Source organism: Vanessa atalanta, unplaced genomic scaffold (assembly GCF_905147765.1).
Source record: "Vanessa atalanta unplaced genomic scaffold, ilVanAtal1.2, whole genome shotgun sequence".
Taxonomy (NCBI): Eukaryota; Metazoa; Arthropoda; class Insecta; order Lepidoptera; family Nymphalidae; genus Vanessa; species Vanessa atalanta.
In genome coordinates this window covers 1-5,000 of record NW_025920034.1, presented here as the reverse complement: position 1 = coordinate 5,000, position 5,000 = coordinate 1, and the positions used below count along the sequence as shown (strand labels likewise).

The 5,000-nt window shown below is 40.9% G+C and overlaps 2 non-coding genes across 2 annotated transcripts; both read left to right on the top strand.

The window, feature by feature from the left end:
• The first annotated feature begins 2,162 nt into the window (after positions 1 to 2,162).
• On the top strand, positions 2,163 to 4,066 carry LOC125076793. Its single transcript, XR_007120697.1, has one exon. It is a non-coding gene; the product is annotated as a small subunit ribosomal RNA (ribosomal RNA).
• Positions 4,067 to 4,526: 460 nt separating this feature from the next.
• LOC125076788 lies at positions 4,527 to 4,683 on the top strand. Its single transcript, XR_007120693.1, has one exon. It is a non-coding gene; the product is annotated as a 5.8S ribosomal RNA (ribosomal RNA).
• The last annotated feature ends 317 nt before the right edge of the window (positions 4,684 to 5,000 follow it).

Here is a 5,000-nt window from a genome sequence, read left to right as displayed (position 1 = left end):
ATAATATTACACGAATATTATATTTTTATGATTTTTCGATAAATATATATAACTCGAACTCGTAGAGTTCGAGGAGGAGGACGCGGATGAGATGATCTTCTCGATAGACTTCACTTCTTCAATACACGAACGTTCCACGTTTTCGTCGAACACTCTGAAATCGTTAGAGTCCCGTTCGTTGCGATTAGTTCGTGTATCGATGGTGTCTGTGCGTGCTGTGTCTCTCGCGTGTTCGTAATTCGCGTCATTTTCATTATTATATTATTACGTAAGTCTTCTTATACGTTTAATATCAATAATTAACATATATAATTTTCGATACATTAACATTAACATTAACATTAACATTAACATTATATGAGCTCTATCTCGACTCTCCTTTCGATACACGAACGTTCGACGTTTTCATCGAGCACTTCGTTCGAGAAAACGTTCGTAGAGTAGGAGTAGAGCTCGTTGCGTTCGTTAGATTATTTTTTAATTTTTTTATAGAGATTCAATACATTTATGTCAGGATATTTTTTTAAAGATAATTTCTATTTATTTATTACTTCATTATACATATTTTAAGGTATCAAGACTGATATGAAACTTAAAAATTATATTATTAACATTATTTACGCATTCGTAAATCGCGTCATGTTCTTTATTATTATTATTATTATTATATTTATTCGTCATCGTCATAATTATTATTTTAATTATAAAATATAATAATTTTAATTATAAATTTTTTTTTTTCGATAAACGAATACCGGTGAAATTTAAATAAACGAAGATACAACTTTCTTTGTTGTTGTTGTTGTTGTTTTTTTTTTTTTTTTTTTTTTTTTTATTGTTGTTGTTGTTGTTGTTGTTGTTGTTGTTGTCGTTGTTGTTGCATTGACGTTGCATAATATCATATAATCATATACTATCTATAAAAATATAGAACAAAATAATCGAAGTTTTGGAGATTTTGGAGGGTTTGGGGTGTCAGTTGGGGGGGAGGGGGTTGGGGAGGGGGGGGGGGGGGGGGCGTGTTCTGGGGTTCGTCGTCTTATGATATCAGATCGAATATGAGAAACATAATAAAATAATAATAATAATAAAAAAAAAAATACATTCCGTTCGAACGAGCCGAATGTCATACTCATCGTCAGGCATATATATGGAGTAGTGACGGTTCGAACGTCGAACATTCAAAAATTGATGTTAGACGCGAAGTGACCGGATCAGTACTCTTGTATAACGAAAAAAATGTTATTATCGTTTTCATTTGTCGTCTTTGTTGCGTGTCTTCTGGCGTGTCTCTCGATTCGTCGTATCGCGTTATATTATACTTTACGTAGTGTAACAACCAAGTATGTACGTACGATTCGTCTCGACCGCTGGGGATATTCACTGACACACGTGAAAATGATAAAAAGATTCTTTTTCGTTCTGTAAAACTGTGCCGACCGACGGACGCACGTAGATCTCTCTGCCTCATGCGCTCTTCCTCTTATCGTCGTCGTCGTCGCTCTCGCTACAATCTATCCTCATGGAATAAATGTTGATTCATTGTAGTCGATCTGCGACGTCGCGACGATATGAGAAAACGTTAGAGACGGAGTTCTTAAAAGATTCAGTGTATTCGTATAGTGTGTATAATTTTTATATTATATATGAACGGTCGTTTCTAAAATTCTTTTTGTTAATTTTTACATTTATCATGTACAAAAAATACACAACCCGAGTATCGGTACGATCACTCAAACACCGGGCGTCGATCCCAATGTTTTACGATAATAATCGTTGAACAATACATACGTACACGTCGTGTGCGAAGTGTTATTTTGAAAAAAAAACTCGATCTCGTTTAGAACGTTCGAATTCGTGACCGTTATGTGTCATTATGTGAAGACGCCTCCGCCGCCGCCGCCGCCGCCGCCGCTGTCGTCGCGTTATATATTATAGCGCACGCACGCGCGCGCGCGTGCTTAAAGCGCGTTTGTGTCTCATATAAATTTTTATAAGAGTCAACCGTTAAAATCTATCGCGTCTAACGCGATCGACGATACGGTGAGACGCTCGTTTCATACTGTGCGTATATTGTACATGCATGCATAAGTTTGTGTGTATTTTATATGCGAATATGAAACGAGAAGAGTAATTGACGACTTCAACAAGTCTCGGTTAGCTCCCTGGTTGATCCTGCCAGTAGTTATATGCTTGTCTCAAAGATTAAGCCATGCATGTCTCAGTGCAAGCCGTATTAAGGCGATACCGCGAATGGCTCAATATATCAGTTTTGGTTCCTTAGATCTTACTCAGTTACTTGGATAACTGTGGTAATTCTAGAGCTAATACATGCAATCAGAACTCTGACCAGTGATGGGATGAGTGCTTTTATTAGATCAAAACCAATCGACGGAGGGCGTCTCGTCCGAAGTCGTTAATTTTGATGAATCTGGATAACTTTTGCCGATCGCATGGTCCAGTACCGGCGACGCATCTTTCAAATGTCTGCCTTATCAACTTTCGATGGTAGTTTCTGCGACTACCATGGTTGTCACGGGTAACGGGGAATCAGGGTTCGATTCCGGAGAGGGAGCCTGAGAAACGGCTACCACATCCAAGGAAGGCAGCAGGCGCGCAAATTACCCACTCCCGGCACGGGGAGGTAGTGACGAAAAATAACGATACGGGACTCTTTCGAGGCCTCGTAATCGGAATGAGTACACTTTAAATATTTTAACGAGGAACAATTGGAGGGCAAGTCTGGTGCCAGCAGCCGCGGTAATTCCAGCTCCAATAGCGTATACTAAAATTGTTGCGGTTAAAAAGCTCGTAGTTGCATTTGTGCGCCGCGCTGTCGGTGCACCGCATCCGCGGTGATACTGACACGTCTGCGGAGCATATCGTCGGTGAGCCGGCGGTAAAACGCCGGTTCAATATCAAAATCCTATCGCGGTGCTCTTCAGTGAGTGTCGAGATGGGCCGACAATTTTACTTTGAACAAATTAGAGTGCTCAAAGCGGGCTCAAAATGCCGCTTGAATATTTCGTGCATGGAATAATAGAATATGATCTCGGTTCTATTTTGTTGGTTTTCAGAACTCCGAGGTAATGATTAATAGGGATAACTGGGGGCATTCGTATTGCGACGTTAGAGGTGAAATTCTTGGATCGTCGCAAGACGAACATCAGCGAAAGCATTTGCCAAAGGTGTTTTCATCAATCAAGAACGAAAGTTAGAGGTTCGAAGGCGATTAGATACCGCCCTAGTTCTAACCGTAAATATGTCATCTAGCGATCCGCCGACGTTACTACAATGGCTCGGCGGGCAGCTTCCGGGAAACCAAAGATTTTGGACTCCGGGGGGAGTATGGTTGCAAAGCTGAAACTTAAAGGAATTGACGGAAGGGCACCACCAGGAGTGGAGCCTGCGGCTTAATTTGACTCAACACGGGAAATCTCACCAGGCCCGGACACCGGAAGGATTGACAGATTAATAGCTCTTTCTTGATTCGGTGGGTGGTGGTGCATGGCCGTTCTTAGTTGGTGGAGCGATTTGTCTGGTTAATTCCGGTAACGAACGAGGACTCTAGCCTGCTAAATAGGCGTCGTCATTTAGGTGTGCTCGATTTCGGTCGAGCAACTCACTGGCGGCGTATTAAAATTCTTCTTAGAGGACCGGCGGCTTCGAGCCGCACGAGATTGAGCAATAACAGGTCTGTGATGCCCTTAGATGTCCTGGGCCGCACGCGCGCTACACTGAAGGAATCAGCATGTTCTCCCTGGCCTAGAGGCCCGGGCAACCCGTTGAAACTCCTTCGTGCTGGGGATTGGGGTTTGCAATTATCCCCCATAAACGAGGAATTCCTAGTAAGCGCGAGTCATAAGCTCGCGTTGATTACGTCCCTGCCCTTTGTACACACCGCCCGTCGCTACTACCGATTGAATGATTTAGTGAGGTCTTCGGACCGACACGCGGTGGCTTCACGGCCGTCGGCGTTGCTGGGAAGTTGACCAAAACTTGATCATTTAGAGGAAGTAAAAGTCGTAACAAGGTTTCCGTAGGGGAACCTGCGGAAGGATCATTAACGTAAATTATCAATCTCGAAAGAGTGCGATAATGAACGATAATAAAATTCTAAAACACAAATATCGACGTTCGGAATGTGTCGTTTCGATGCGAGGACGCGATTCTCACTCTCTCTCTCTCACACAGCAGTGTGTCCGAGTCAGAGTCCAGAGTCGTGTAACGCGTCCTATTCTGATATTTTTCGATGTCGATTTCGAGGAAAGTACGATGTGTTACGCACATCGTCATCTTCAAATAAAATGTATATTTCTTTTTTTTTTTTTTTGTACTTTTTTTTTTTTTTAACTTTTTTTTTTTTTTTTTTTTTAATTTTTTGAATTTTTTTTTTTTTTCTAAAAATAAGAGAAAAAAAAAAAAAAAAAAAAAAAAAAAAAAAAAAAAATAAACTCATATCACTGGCGTATAGAATCGTTCGAGTGATCGTAGAAATTATAAAAATAAAACAAATTAAAAACCATTACCCTGGACGGTGGATCACTTGGCTCGCGGGTCGATGAAGAACGCAGTTAACTGCGCGTCATAGTGTGAACTGCAGGACACATTTGAACATCGACATTTCGAACGCACATTGCGGTCCGTGGAGAAACATCCAGGACCACTCCTGTCTGAGGGCCGGCTGTATAAAAATATAAACCACACTGTTCAATGTTTAATGTCGTAATGTCTATTATTTCGTAACCGACTCAATAGACTGACTGACGTTTCTCGAACATATGACGGTATCCGCGTTCGATGTGTTATATTACGTGTTTAAATATACTTAATATAAATCTCGTTCTCGGTCCGTTCAAATATAACAAATACGATGTGTATGTATGTTTACGTTTACATGCGTGTGTGTGTATATATTATTTATATTTTTATATACGCGTTCGTGTGTACGTTTACGTCACGGAGTTTCGTTATGCGACGTCAGAGAGACTGAGAGCGTC